Source organism: Neodiprion virginianus, chromosome 2 (assembly GCF_021901495.1).
Source record: "Neodiprion virginianus isolate iyNeoVirg1 chromosome 2, iyNeoVirg1.1, whole genome shotgun sequence".
Classification (NCBI taxonomy): Eukaryota; Metazoa; Arthropoda; class Insecta; order Hymenoptera; family Diprionidae; genus Neodiprion; species Neodiprion virginianus.
Window position 1 is genome coordinate 23,173,353 of NC_060878.1, and position 15,847 is coordinate 23,189,199.

The 15,847-nt window shown below is 38.2% G+C and overlaps 1 protein-coding gene across 5 annotated transcripts in view; it reads right to left on the reverse strand.

The window, feature by feature from the left end:
* Positions 1-11,700, reverse strand: part of LOC124298781 (V-type proton ATPase 116 kDa subunit a1-like) — an 86,045-nt gene extending 74,345 nt beyond the window's left edge. The window contains exons 1-3 of one of the 5 annotated variants that reach the window (XM_046751256.1): positions 11,496-11,699; positions 11,078-11,375; positions 8,578-8,701 (exon numbers count right to left, since the gene is read on the reverse strand). The gene's annotated coding sequence lies outside the window, so the exon portion shown is untranslated. Of the gene's footprint in view, positions 1-426; positions 694-8,577; positions 8,702-11,077 lie in introns of those variants that run through there. The other 4 variants (XM_046751262.1, XM_046751258.1, XM_046751261.1 and 1 more) reach the window with 4 other exon arrangements.
* Positions 11,701-15,847: the final 4,147 nt, after the last annotated feature.

The following is a 15,847-nucleotide window of genomic DNA, read 5'->3' on the forward strand; positions in this document are numbered from 1 at the left end:
TATCATAAAATGATAAAAGACCTTTTGAGCAGAGTGTTTAATTCCCTACAAAAATACGTTCTGGTCTTATCAGTACACTAATGCGTTGACGAATTACAAAATTCCAAAGTTGGAAACACATTTTTCCCACGACGTTCAAACGGGAAATAGAAAATCGCGACAAAGCATATCTAAATATTAATATTAGGAGCTGAAATTTGGACACAACTTTTTTTTTCCTTATTTCAAACAATACTTTCGATTCAAGTTTTGAAAAAAAAAATCCCGATTTTTTTTATACAGTCTATTTCACACGCATATACGCGATTATCAGCCCGACGAACGTCGTGTTGTCGCATCTTATCCGGTAACCTCATCACTCCGTCAGTTTATCTTACTTTTCTCCGAATAGAAAACACTTATTCGTCTTGGGCAGCGATGACCTACCTATAACGATCAAGCACGCGCACTCTGCTCTTCTCTTCTGCTGTTTCTCTTTCCTCACTTTCCCTCTTCCACGTTCTCTAGTTCGTTCCCCTCAAAGCGTGAGGCGCCAGGGCGCCACTGAACGTCTTGGGTCGGCGGAACGCCAAAGCACCGCTGTAGCAATGGTGAGATAACTGATGAGGACGGGCTTGCGAAGAAGTAACATACGCGGCGCGTTATTACGACCAAGGAACAAGAGCCTTGGACAGCGTTCGCTGGCTGACTACCGACAAGTGACCCTAATCAAACGGACAGCTGCTGCGGTGCGTACGAATCAACGTACACACACAAACGGTTCGGTGTGCGTAGGTATTGTGCCGATTATATGCACGTATACAATCGCGTATACCTACGCAATACTCGCAATTAGTCTCACTCGTCTATTCGACATTGTCGCGAACACACGCTACCTTGCACTTGCAAGCTCTGTGCCGAAACAGCTGTCTTAACGCCGATCGAGTTTATCGTAGTCACGGAAGAACCTCCGTAAAGCTGCCTCCCTCTCCACTTGCTCGAAAAAATTTGAAAAAACCATAGAATAAAGAACTACTTACGAGTTCTGCAATGCTGCAAACCGCGATTTTTTAGCTCGGTTATGTTACGGGAAAATCAATATTAAGAAGTAAATTAAGAAGGTGAAATTTTTTTTTTTTGGTATTCTGACCACGTAGGAATTAGGTGCTAATTAGGAGCTCCTGATATACGTTGGAAATAATGTCGTATAAACAACCCCTATGAATATATCCACACCCAATCGCGTCGAGAGGAAAAAAACGGAAATCAAAATGATGAGTTCTGGAATGTTGCGTGATTTAAGAGCTTTTGAATAACAGTGGTGACAATTTTTGATTTTCAACCCTTGGCGACAAACAAAAGGAAAACCTTCCTCAAAATTCATGGATGCGAATTCTTTTTTACGGCAAAATATTCAGCCATTCAAGAGCTAACAGGATACGGATAATTTGATTTTTGAGCTAGTCCCCCCTGACCACCCCCTGCTCCGATTTGTTTTAGATCATCAGAGAACTATTCTTAATATTCATCGCAGCGAATTTTGTTTTACGGCAAAATGTTTAGCGATTTAAAAGCTAACAGGATATATATGATTCAATTTTTAAGCTACAGCTTACCGGAAAGCTAGCCCCACCACTTTTCAAAATTGATTTTCTCATAACAGCAACGAGTTCAATAACCGCGGTTTGCGGCATTGCAGAGCTCATGAATAGCTCTTTAATCTATGATGTTCCCGAACTTTTTTGAGCAAGTGGCGGGGTGGCTTTATAGAGGTCACGGAAGAGATGTTTCGTGTCTCAATGCTTCGCTCATTGACTATTGATCGGTAAAAGACCCTTCGGCGTACAAATGTACCGAAGAAATTTTTATCGTCAGCTTTGAACTATGTATTTTGGTTTACGTGCATTAGGAATTCAATATTTTGAAATTATGCATGGAGGGAAATGATTATTTGAATTAAGTGATCTCCGTTTGATTCAACTAAATGTTACAGCCAAATGCGGCGAACACAATACTTGTTTAATTCAACAAAATACTTTCATCGGATGAAATACTTTTAACCCCCCTGCGCATATGAAATCCTGAGCAAAGTGATCGCGAAATGCACCAGGAGTTGGGCCGATGGGTTTGTCAGGAAAACTAGCAGACTGTATGTTTTCGAGGGCGCTGAAACCGAATTTCGCATTAGTTTTCCGGAATTCAGTATGGCCAGGCCATTATTGGCCAATTTTATGGTAAAATTCAAACTTTTTGCGAAATTCGTGAAAATTTGTGTACATGGGTTCTCCGTGTCGCTGAGCACGAATATAAGGCCAAAAGTGCGCGATTCACAATGGCCGAGTCAAAATTGGACAGGTCAATATTCAATTGGCCAATTTCACGGCCAAACCCAAACTTTTGGCGAAATCGATGAAAATTCGGGTACAGGGGTTTTTAGGGTCGCTGAGCACGAATCGAGGGTCAAAAGTGCCAGATTCGAAATGGACAGGTCAATATTGGCCAATTTTATGGTCAAACCCGAACTGTTGGTGAAATCCATGCAAATTCATGTACAAGAAATAAATAAATTTACTTATTCATTTATTTTTTTATCGATCCTTTCTGAGTCGAATTAGACATATTGGCTTTGGGGATGTCAAGAATCTTCTCAAACGAGTGCAGCCAAGAAATTTTGGAAGGAGCCGTTGAAAGCAAAATTTCTCAGTCGCACTGTCAAATCTTCCGCTTTTGCGCTGTTCAGTTACCCTATTTTCCTTTGTAGTACGGGGAAATGTCAACAGGTGGCTTGGAATCTACAAGATCACAAAACCCGCAGCTGAATTTCTCCACTGAATTTATATAAAGCTAAACCAAGCCACCACCATGGAATTTCTAAAATCCGGTAACAGGATCATGATCAGCGGCCTCAAAAACCCCCAGGTATGAAGTTTCAGCTCGATTCCGAAAGTCTAGCACGAGTTCTCCATTGCGCATGCGCTAAACCAAGCCGCCATCTTGGAATTTCTAAAATCCGATAGCAGATTCATGATCAGCAGCCCAAAAAACCCCCGGGTATGAAGTTCCAGCTCGATCCCGAAAGTCTAGCACGAGTTCTCCATTGCGCATGCGCTAAACCAAGCCGCCACCTTGGAATTTCTAAAATCCGGTAACAGGATCATGATCAGCGGCCTCAAAAACCCCCAGGTATGAAGTTTCAGCTCGATTCCGAAAGTCTAGCACGAGTTCTCCATTGCGCATGCGCTAAACCAAGCCGCCACCTTGGAATTTCTAAAATCCGGTAACAGGATCATGATCAGCGGCCTCAAAAACCCCCAGGTATGAAGTTTCAGCTCGATTCCGAAAGTCTAGCACGAGTTCTCCATTGCGCATGCGCTAAACCAAGCCGCCATCTTGGAATTTCTAAAATCCGATAGCAGATTCATGATCAGCAGCCCAAAAAACCCCCGGGTATGAAGTTCCAGCTCGATCCCGAAAGTCTAGCACGAGTTCTCCATTGCGCATGCGCTAAACCAAGCCGCCACCTTGGAATTTCTAAAATCCGGTAACAGGATCATGATCAGCGGCCTCAAAAACCCCCAGGTATGAAGTTTCAGCTCGATTCCGAAAGTCTAGCACGAGTTCTCCATTGCGCATGCGCTAAACCAAGCCGCCACCTTGGAATTTCTAAAATCCGGTAACAGGATCATGATCAGCGGCCTCAAAAACCCCCAGGTATGAAGTTTCAGCTCGATTCCGAAAGTCTAGCACGAGTTCTCCATTGCGCATGCGCTAAACCAAGCCGCCATCTTGGAATTTCTGAAATCCGATAACAGGTTCATGATCAGCGGCCTCGAAAACCCTCTAGTACAGGGTTTCCCAACCTTTTTCGTGTCAAGCCCCCCCGTAATATAAATAACGTTTTCATGCCCCCCCCCCCCCCCCCCCATAATATTTTTCGTGGCAATAAAACAAACGCACTTTATTTTAATATGATTTATTTATCAATTACAACTTTTATGTATTTTCAAATGAATATTAATATTATTACTAGTGAGATACTTGAGCTTGCACGTTCTGTACTAGCTTGTCGATTCTAGGTACAGTTTTTGCCAAAGTTATTTATAGACGGAATCAATCACTGTGATATTATGACGTTATAATATACGCGTTAAAATCCGTTAAATTAATTTTCTTTCGAAATTGCAAACGCGTGTTGCGCCCCCCTTGCTATTTCTCTACGCCCCACCAGGGGGGCGCGCCACACCGGTTGGGAAGTCCTGCTCTAGTATGAAGTTTCAGCCCGTTTCCGCCACTTTTAGATCATTCCTAGATGTTAGATAAAAGATCATAATTATCCACAATTGTAGATAAATTTTCACCATTTTCCGTGTCATTTTATAAAAAAATTTGGGCCTGGTTGAAATTCATAAGTATGCACCTCTGCAAGCTGTGCTCATAAGCTTTAATTTGCGCTGGCAAACACCCCGAATAAGTTAATGCACCAAAAGTTATCGATGACAACTCCGACCCCGAGTATACTCGGGGTTGTGCGCAGGGGGGTTAACACTTAAAATAGAATTAAATCAAGCCTTTGAATCATCATGCTGAGTATCAATTTATTCAAGATAACATGATGCGAGTTCCTTGCAATAATGTGAATTTCGTATCAACAAAATGCGTGATTGGAACGACTAAGAATTTAGTCGAACGCATCTTAATCGTTTTGTTTTAAAGATACGAAATTGTTGAATCAAAACAAATTGAACTTGTTCTAATTCAAGTTTTTTTTAAGTCAAGAGTTCAATGGTTGAAACAGGTAATTGAATTTGTAGTTACAAAAATCTTTTGCGCTGACTGAACATAAGAGTTATTCAAGCATGCAAAACGCATTTTTCGATTGATATCTTTTATACTTCTGTTGACACAAAGTTTTGTGGGACTTACCCGATATTTGATGGGTAAAACCCGGAAACTTATCGTTGTATGTATATCTAGAAGTATGAATTCAATATGTATCAATAATTTTTGTTAATTTTTTGACAATATCTATTTCGATGACTCGAAACTTGGTATTATCCTTTCTTCGTTTATATCTGCAGTTACTTCCGAAGTGAGAAAGTTCCGCCTAGTGGCCGTTTATAGTATTAGTATACTGATATTTACGATGAATATATTCTCTACTTGTTTCAAAGCATGTGCTGTTTCTTTTTTTACCTCGTAAACAAGTTAAGTTGGACTTATTCAACCAGTTACGTTAAACAAGCTCCGGTTAGATCAACAAAGTATGGCCATCAATTGTTGTGAATTTTTTTTAGGCTATATTCATGTGCTTATTTTATTTGAAGTACCTAATTGTTTTGTCAACAAACATACGACATGGAGAAACAATGCATAAACTTCAAATAATACGATATCTAGTTGACTTAATTTCAAAAACACATCAAAAAGATTGAGGATTTCCGTACAAGAAAACATTGCAAAATCAGGAGTCTAGCCCAACTTATAGGCAGTCTCGCTGCAGCTTGTCCAGTCAATAAATATGGATGGCTATACACTAACACTAAGCTCCTAGAAATTCCTGGCGTTACTACTTATTGTTAGTGATAACGACTATGAGGCCAACATGAGTTTACCAAGAGATATTCCGATTAACCTAGGTTGGTGGGAATCAAATATAGCATCCTCGACCAACTTCTTTAACGCTCGTGAGTACAAACTAGTGTATTCTGATGATTGACTAACAGGCATCTGCCTTCCACAGCTGTAAGTGAGCCCGTGGTCTGTGGTCAGCTGAAGAAAGAGAATTTCACATTAACTATTTAGAATTACTTGCGGTATTTCTGGCACTAACAAATTTTTCTTCGGATGTAAGTGACTGCGACGTTCTCTTGAAAGTGGATAACACGACTGCTGTATCATAGATTAACCGCATAGGAGGCATACAATATCCTCACTTAAATAACATAGCTAGAAAGATATGGAAGTGATGCGATAAACGAAATCTATGGATTTTCACGTCGTATATCCCCTCAAAGGACAATGTTCACGCAGATAAGGAATCAGGGCTGAACAACATTGACACAGTATGGGAGCTTGCCGGCTTTGCATTTAAAAGCATTACCGAACGCTTTACTGTACCAATTATAAATTTATTCGCTACTAGAGTTAATACAAAATGCAAACAATTCTGTTCGCGGTTTAAAGATTCCGAAGGGTGCTTCGTGGGTGCATTTACTTTGAATTGGAGTTCAATTTACTTTTACGCGTTCCCTCCATTCACGCTGGTACCCAGAGTATTGCAGAAAATAGTCGCTGAAAAAAGCTTGTGGAATCCTAGTGGTTCCGTTTTGGACATCACAGCCTTGGTTCCCTATGTTTACGGCTCTCCTTGTGGAAGAACCATTAATATTTAAACTTACGAGAAATCTACTTTTATCTCCTTGCAAAAAACTCGTTTATCCCTTGGCCGACAAGCTGTCACCGACTATCGGCAGATTATTAGGTCAGCATTCGCTTCAAAGAACCTCTCGCCCCCTACAATCAACATGATGATGGCCTCATTATCTGAAGCAACGATTAAACAGTATTCCAGTACAATCAAAACCTGGTGGCAATCTCATACATCGAATGACAAAGATCCATATATCTTTGAGGAAATCGACTTATTACAATTTCTCACCGAGATCGCGAGAAGTTCGAAGCGGGAGCCTCTTATGGCATATTGACTTCAACGAGGCAGCTACATATATCACTGATCGCCAAAAATTATTTGGCGTCAAGCTTGTTATTGAAAAGATTTCTTAGAAGAGTTTATAAGAGTCGCCCAGTAAAGCCCAGATATGATAGAACATGGGACCCGACTGTAGTACTAAAATATTTATCTAAGTTATATCCTCTAAGAGTCACTAAAATTACCCGATCTCACGCTAAAGTTGGTAACCTTACTAGTATTGGGTACAGCCCACCGACTTCAGACGCTATCGCTTATAAAAATAAAACAAAAGTAATATTAAGAAAACGCCAAATGGTCTGGAAGTAGAAATTACTCATCTCGTCAAAACGTCTGAAGCAGGAATTGGTCAGACACTCCTAAAATTACCTTTTTTCATCGACAGACCTCAACTTTGTCCAACTCGAACAGTCGAGAAATATATTGAAACCAAACAATTGTGATCAGTTACTAATTACTTATAAGAAACCACATAACAGGCATCCACGAAAACAGCAGGTGAATCAAGTCTGTCTTGTCTGAGAGCGGGGTAGAGGAGGAGGAGGATTAACCGCGTACAGCAAGAGAAATGCGTCTACCTCGAACGCCTTTAGAAAGGTATAACTATTATTACAGCGACAGCGGGATGGTCTAATTCTTCCTACGTTTTGCGAAGTTCTACAATCGTCCGTTGAAATCAAAAGTACAAGGCAGAATGAATTAATAACGTTCGATTTATTCTATTCTTTAAACATCTACGTTGTATAATCCAACGAGACCATATATATTATATAATTGACCCATCGAAAGAACTTACACTTACCTGAAGTGAAGCTCTATTGAAATTATATACAGGTCTCGTTCGAAAATATTACATACCGCTCCCCCCCCCCCCCCCAGATCCATAAAAAAAACCTAGAAGAAATTTCAAGTCGACTTTCAAGTCCAGTTATTCTATTATTTGGGGCTGCACTTTAAAATTTATGACTGTGAAGTGGGTAGCTTGTGGAGAGTAAACGTACTTTCCACTGTATTTTTCTCTGAAAATGTGACGACATCGTAATAGAATTAGCCATAATATGTGTGTAATCCTTTCGGACGAGACCCTTATATAATTTCGATCGAACTTCACTTCAGGTAAGTTTGTTTCATCGGTCAATTAAATGAAGCAAGAAAAAATATAGCGCGCTTGGCAGATGGCTCCGTGAATCTTGTACCAAATTTTTTTCGACATACAGTTCAATACATGAAGCGTTCTTCATCACTCAGCCACTTTTTTTTTGTCCTCTCGGATCTGTTCCATAATGGGTTATATAGTAGTACGACTTAAAGGTACTCTCTGTGAATTTCAAAAAATTTCTTACTCTACTTGTTTCGGATTTGATTTTTTTCTAAACCCCTATATCATGGAAGATTGAAGTCGGGTAACAAGAATCTGATCATAAGAAAGTTATTTTTTTCCTAAGAACTATTTAATGCAATATGTACATGTTATATTTTTGATGACATCAAAAAGGTTATTTTCAGCCGAAAAGATTTAATTTTTTTTATCTGCCGAGTAAACTTGGGCAACATAACTTTTATATGACAAAGTTTTGTTACCCGATTTCAATCTTCCATGATGTACACGTTTGAAAGAAAAAAATTTCCGAAACATGAAAATTAAAAAATCTGAAAAAATAGGGTAAAAACGTGGCTGATTTGGTGGCAACACCTCACATGTAAAAATTGTTTTAACATTTACTTAGTTCTGCCACGTTTTCAATTGGCTGGAGACGTATTTGTTGAAAAAAAAATATTTTTACAACGGAGGTATTCCGAAAGTATGAATTTATTCATGAATTATTAATAATAAAATTCAAATTATTATTATTACTATTATAACTGGTTCAAAATGACAAACAACTCACTCTACTTCAGCTTCGGTCGGTGCTCCTGCATCCCTCACGTTGCAAGAATCAAGACATTCGATGATCAACTGGCACTCCTGATACCTGAAGTCGCATCGCGAGGCTAGAACAGCCGGCCATGTGTCTGAAAGAAAAACGTTGTCACTGTTACCGTATTACCGTAAATAATTATCCTGCCTTTTGGCGATTATCCACAATTTGAAGCAGTTTCGTTTCGACGTTTTTATTTACTACAACTACGGAAATGCTGATTGATGATAGACAATAGATAAGATAACAAAGAGAAAGAATATTCAATTTTCTTTAATATTTTCTCGAATGGTACTTGTAGGTACTAAAGTTGTCACACTTTAAGTGCCAGCACCGTTCGCCGCTCGTTATGCGTCAATCGATACCTAGTGTCTCGCTAATCCTAAGGCCGTGAGTACTCAAAATAACATTCCTTCCTGCACGGCGAATAACCGTGCAAGTCATGTTTATAACCTTCCCTGTTCAAAATAATCTATGAAAGCCCATGAATATCTTCACGCACTTCGTTGAAATATGTTGAATTTTACTTTCGTCCCCCTTCGTGTATGGGATCACTTCAAAAAAGATCTTCTAATAGTCATTATCATTGAGTTCCTGTATTCATAAAATAAGCGGTATGGTGCAGTAAGATCATACATATGTGATAAAATTTTTATCGAAGGTCATAGAAAGCTAATACTATACTTTCAAAGAATCTTAGTCGTCAAATCACTGAATTATTCTACTCATAACAAATTTACTTTATTTAGCCGTTAACTTTGGCTGTCAGCATGAACTTCATTGCATTGAGATTTCCATTTCATGTTCCCACTAAATTAACGAGGCCTCACATATTTGTCCGGAATAATAATTTTTGGTGATAGCTTGAGTTTTTAATCAAGATTGATCGGTAGAAACTTCAGATTCAATATTTTTGCTTATTTATAAAAATTTCTTCTGAATCATCTTTTTGTATTTCTGCGGCATCTCCTGTCTTGCTGTAGACAAGCAATTCTGTAAATGAATAACTCTACAGTGTGTGTATTAAGGTGGTCCCGAAACGGGTGTTCGTGATTTTTACTCAGACCCCCCCCCCCCCCTTCCCTAAAAAGACGATTCCGAATAATTGAATGGCAAATCGTTGAAAGTTTCATACATCTATATGAACTCTCGTTATGCTGTCCCACGAGACTCGTTTTACCATAAGAATAAGATGTAATCACTTTGTTCTTCGTTCATTTTTCTCCGGAAATTTTCGTAGGAAAAATCTAAATCAAACGTGTATTTATCAAGTATAATCAGTTCTTTTCTACGATATTTTTTTCTTGACGGTAGCTTCATTTTTCAATTATTTTTAAGGAATTTTAGCTCGAAAATTCTGAAAATCGCCTGTCAGATGTACGGATTAAACGTCATAGATGATCCAGTCATGATGGAAACAATTAACAACACTTCGGAATGTGAAGTCTGATAACAGAATTTGTCTCCATTATTTCGAAACTTATTTGCAGACAGTGACAGATATTTTCCGGAGCTTCAACACAAGTTTGATGAATTCTGATATTAATAAAATACCGCAGCAAGAATGGTAAATGTATAAGAACGGCCACGAATCGATTTTGACAAGCTGAACTAACGTGGAACGAATAACATCGCATAGACGCAAGGAGATAAACATCGCTTCAGTATGTACGCGTATTTGCACAGCGTGCCTACATGAATTGTTTACGAGTAAAGCTGGCCCCGTAAATACGTTGGACTTGGCAAAACATTTGCTCGACAAGAAAATTCGTCGATAATTCCGCTTAGGATGAATAATGAGAACTATACCCTATTAAATCAAAACAGATCTAGGATTGTCTTCTCTGACAATATTAGAGGTCAAGGCAAATGAGTAAGTACGTAAGAGGCTGAAGTTATTGTAATGATTAACGTTTCGAAAAATCATTATTTCACAATTGCAGGAATGTCCAACATTCAGTAAATCATAATAAAGGCAAAATGTATTCATATTTTGAAAACTTGACTACTTCAAAGTCACTATAAACTTACAAAATAGTAATCCCCCCCACCCCCCCAAAGTTTCGTTACGTTAACTTTACTAACTTCAACCTTGTGTTTTTTCCCCAATGTTTCGTTAAGATAACGTTACTAACTTCAACCTCGTTCAGAGCTGTGGAATGAAAAAGATTCGGAGGGAAAGACAAAAAATATTATTGGGTATGGGGAATGAATAAAATGATTGTTATTCGATGTACGTCAGTTATGTAAGCTTCTTTATTAATTCTCGACTGAATAATGAACAATGTACTGGCAAGTAAAGCAAACAGTGTTTTAACGAGTTAAACCGTCGTGCTTAAGCCTCCAGAACGGTAGTAGATCTCGTGTGTCTGTGTCAATAATAAACCAAGGAATGCAGCTGAAAGATGTCAATGTATGTAAAATACACACATAGTTAGGGAATTCCGAATGAAGGCGAAGTGCAGCTTACCACTTAGCAGGATTCCGCGTAAAACAGGTCAGCACTATCGGCTCTGCAGTCCCGGGTCGACAGTCGTTAGTTCCAGGTTCGAAATTTGAACTTTGTAACTCAAGTGCTATATCACCCCGGCACACTGCACTCCGTGCGTCACTAAACAGACACTCGAGGAATCTTGAACAATGTATGATCTGCAGCGTAAAAAGAGCTAAGATCCAGACGGAATAGGATTATTTCTGTCGGACATCCGTCGACGTTGTCAGCGAAACGTGATTCGCCCCTGCTGGATTCGCGGCTCGCTTGTCAACCGCTGTAAGTCCCAAGGTTAGGTTAGGTTAGGTTGCGTTCTTTATTCCGGCGACCCCGGAAGCTTTCCGAGCCCTTGACAGCCGGCTGTGTTCAGGGTGGTCGCTCTTGTATTAATTCGCACCTTGGAGATGGGGTTTTGGCGTATGTTGGCCGTCAGTGCCCGCAGCGACGCAGTCACCGTCTGACAGATAGGTAAAAAATAAAAGAGGATTATAACGGATCCCGTTGACCACTGACCACTCGGCCAGCTGCTCAAACACAACGAAAAGATCCGCCGTGTCCACCGACGAATACCAGCCACCGATGAGTGTGAACGGCAACTGGCGCCTGCCGAGGAGCGGCAGCGCAAACTCGGAGCTGGAAAATTAATGAATAACCGAAGCGTTCATCGAAGGCTGGTTCGTGGTTCATTCGTCAGACCGAGGCATGCTAGCACTCTGGTTGGCACTGTCCATCGTCAGCCCGCCGCACGCCGTTCAGCGCTTACTGCGGTTAATGTAGAATTTTAAGGTCACGTAGTACTCCTAAAGTAAGCCTCACATTTCTTTGACGATTTTCGGGATAGAGTTACTTTTCTGAATTCCGCTTCGAAAGAGAGATTTACCGTCGAAATTTGAACCCTATTCGTTCATTTCTTTATTCAACATAGAAAGAAAAAGGGTGAGTTCGCTTGGTCGGTAAAGGTAGGAGGAGTACTACATGACCTTAAATATTTAGGTGCACGAGATTTACCATTCATTTATGTAGTACCTACCCAGCTTATTTAAGCGGTTTACGTATGATCCGATCGTCATTTATCATGGTCATAATTTCCGTGTGCGTGAATTAGTTATTTACTTCATTTCCTATTTCAATGTGGGAATTTTTACTTGACAACCGATCGTTAGTTCGAATTTGATCACGCGAATGTGCTGTATGAACAGAATTTGATTGTGGAATTCATTCATTGATTACTTATACGGAGGTGAAGTAGCAGCCTAAAAGACAGACGGAACTAATAAGATACTGAAAAATACTATTACATGGTAATAGTAGATCTCTGGGAGACATAATTGCTACGCCCAACCAGGAATTTGATTATACGATTAAGGTCGTGTAGTACTCGAATCCTACCTTTGCCTACAGAGCAAACTCATCCTTTTTCTTCCTATATTAATTAAACAATGGAACGGAGAGGATTAAAATTTCGACGGCGTATCAATCTTTCGTAGCGGAATTCAGGAAAGTTATTCACATCCTGAAAATCGTCAAAAAAATGTGTGGAAGAAAAAGAAAGAGTTTAGTCGGTCTGTAAGGGTAGGAGGACTACACGATCATAAGATAGAAATTCGATAAAAAAATGGATTATCGTCGGATTGGATAGATAATTGTAGAATGGCTTACATTTACGCGACCGTTTTTCGTCTATCAAATGTTGAAATCGATGTAACTTGTTGTAGAATATCGTGTCCTTTCTGCGGTTCATTGTTAGAGAATTAACAAACGATAGTTTTTTTACAGAAAGGCTCAGTTATTAAGATAAGTTGAGTTCACAAATACACAATAGATTCTCTAAGTCCGTCTAGTTTGTACTCAAAAAATGAAAAAATCGGTGTGCCAAAGAAGATCCAAATTCTGCTAGGTACTTAACGTGTGTGTTATAAGTTTGTCTCGTAAGAGAGATACATCTAACGGTGGTTCAAAAATTCACGGAGTTCATAAAAAGTTATACTTTTCAACGCAATTCTAATGATACTTCAACAAAAAAAAGTATCTTGTCGGAAACTGTAATCATCTTTTATAGAAACTTGTAAATTTTTATAATTTTTCGTATAAAGTTTGTAATTTTGTATGCAAAATATTAGGCTGTTCGAATATTTCCTACAATTTTCATCTAACTGCACTTTGTTGCAGTTTGGAGGTAAAATTATTTTCATCAGAGATATAACTGTGCATACACGCTTACTGCATAATTTTGTTACGGTGGAAGCTAAAAAGATCCATTGCTTCGACCATGATTCAACTGATTTTAAACAAATGCTAGTTCGAAAGGGTTGAATTTGAAAGTTTTATGGGATAATATAACACATCGCTCCATTTCACATTTGCATAAAGTAAAATATTTTAAATAGAATAGGGCCGTATTTTTATTTCCATCACAAACGATAATGCAGAAATTATGTGCAATTGAATTTCACGGTCTTGGTCCATGATTGATGACAGACGCTACTTTTGTCAATCTTTGTCGCAGGAAATTACGTATCATGAACACCTGTGCAATATTCATGAATTAATTGATAACTTGATAAATTGATAATCGATGATTAAGAAGCAACACAGGATCGTTATAAATTTCATTTGTAATTGCATCATACTTACTGCTACGGATAAGTTATACACGCTAGTTTGACTCAAAGTTTCATTTGACGAAAATCGTTACTGTTCCATGCCTTAACTTTTTACAATGCTGAATTATAATCGGGGTAACAATGTTTGGATACTTTAATGCAATGTCAATAACTTCTGGATATTTCGTAACCGGGAAAGGAAAACAAAAAGTTTCAATAAATCTCACGTTTAACATTTATCGAGTTCAAATTTACAATATTGAAGATAAGCGTGAGACAATGAATAACAGTTCTGTTGGTTACAGATCGAATTATTTTTAATTTGATCACAAAGATTGAAGATTCGTAACTGAAGAGGAATAAGCAGTTGAAATTTTCAGGAAATATTTACAATTACATCACGAACTCCGTTCCAAACTCTAATTTAGTCATAAGTACATTGAGCGAAGTTAATTTTTAAAAATTGCCATTAAAGAGATTTCCAAGTCCGTCTTGTGATTAGAGCACATCTTCTAATTGAAAAAATTAAAAAAACCAATTTCATCGTTCACATCGCAGATACGTCATACGTATGATGCTCAAAACAGATTACTTGCCCAAACTTTTTGCCTCTTTTACAAACTATACAATTCTCGCGGATAGTCGCATAAAAATTCAATTTCTGTAGACATTCACAGTTTTATTAGTTTTATTGAATCTATATAGCTCTAAACGTTGATGGGAAGAATTCCTGCATACCTATTATTAAGAATGCGGCATTTTTAGTCAGATTAGAACAGTATAAAAGAAAAACTTGAATTAAAAAAATTGAGATATTGCTTCGTATATAACTATACGAAGCTTTCAATTTTTGGGCATCTGGCATTTCGAAGCTTTTTATACATCATTTGAACCACAGCTATATTGATGGAGAAAGTCAGACTTCATGGAAAACATGCTTATTTAATACTTTAATGTAACTGCGTGAAGATACAATTAATATGACACACAGAAATGTTTTGCTCCCCCTTGAGGAAAACAGTAGAAATTAATCGAGACAGTTCACATAGGATTAATATTTCACTCGATGATGAGCTGTATTTTCATAAGTAACATACTACATCCAATATACTATGCACCTAACTATCTTGTACGCACTTACGTAGGCATGTACGTGTTTTATCCAATTCTACAAGCGAAATTGTCATACTAATACAGATAGAATCAAAGTTTTAGATAATATTTTTTACGTAGGATACTTCTCAGTATAGGTCGCCGATACGTATCATAATATTTATACTAGTTCCCGAAATATACTATTGATACCAATTATTCATGTATATTTGACTTACCTTATGTCAGTATTTTCGGAGTATAACAATACTCGCATAAATGTTACTCTGTTTTAAGAATTTACCTCCGTGCAGAAATCTAATTTTGAAGTTCTAATTCTTAGTACTTTGCGTTAAGTCACAAGATACTAATCAGACCATGGTTTCCTAATGCAATTTTTTACGACGTTGACATTACTGTTTCCTACTTACTTTGGTTGCTCAACATAATTGTTATTTTTACAACGTCGGATATGATTACATAAATGAATAACTATAATTATTTGTACACCTTGCAAAACAAAAAAAACAGTGGTTCTCGCCAGATGGTGAGTGAAAATACGAGTGGGTTTGAATGAATAATGAAAACAGAAAATTGTTTGACTGTACACGGACAACTTTCAGTGTAATTGTTATAGGAGTTACAACTTTAGAAAATTACTTCTTCCTTCATTATTGTAAATTGATATATAAGCCACTGAGACCTATATCACTTCATAAAGTATTGACTTCGGTGTCTTTACATATTTATTTTATTTGATGTAAGATACCAAATGATCAGAATCGAATAACAGCAAAGAATTTTGCTGGATTTACAAACTATTCCAAAAATAATATTTCGGTGAAACAATTATTTACCAGCACCTGCGCGGAAAGTTTGGTTTTCGAAGCCTGTGGAGCGTGGGTAAAGTGCTCCATTTCCACAGAGATCAGTAAAACAACGTTAACGTATGCGCGCAATTAAAATGTTATATTTTACACGCTTGGGAATTCTTTGGCGCATGCGCAGTTTTACGCTGCAAATTTCATAATCATCGGAAATCGTCCACTACCTG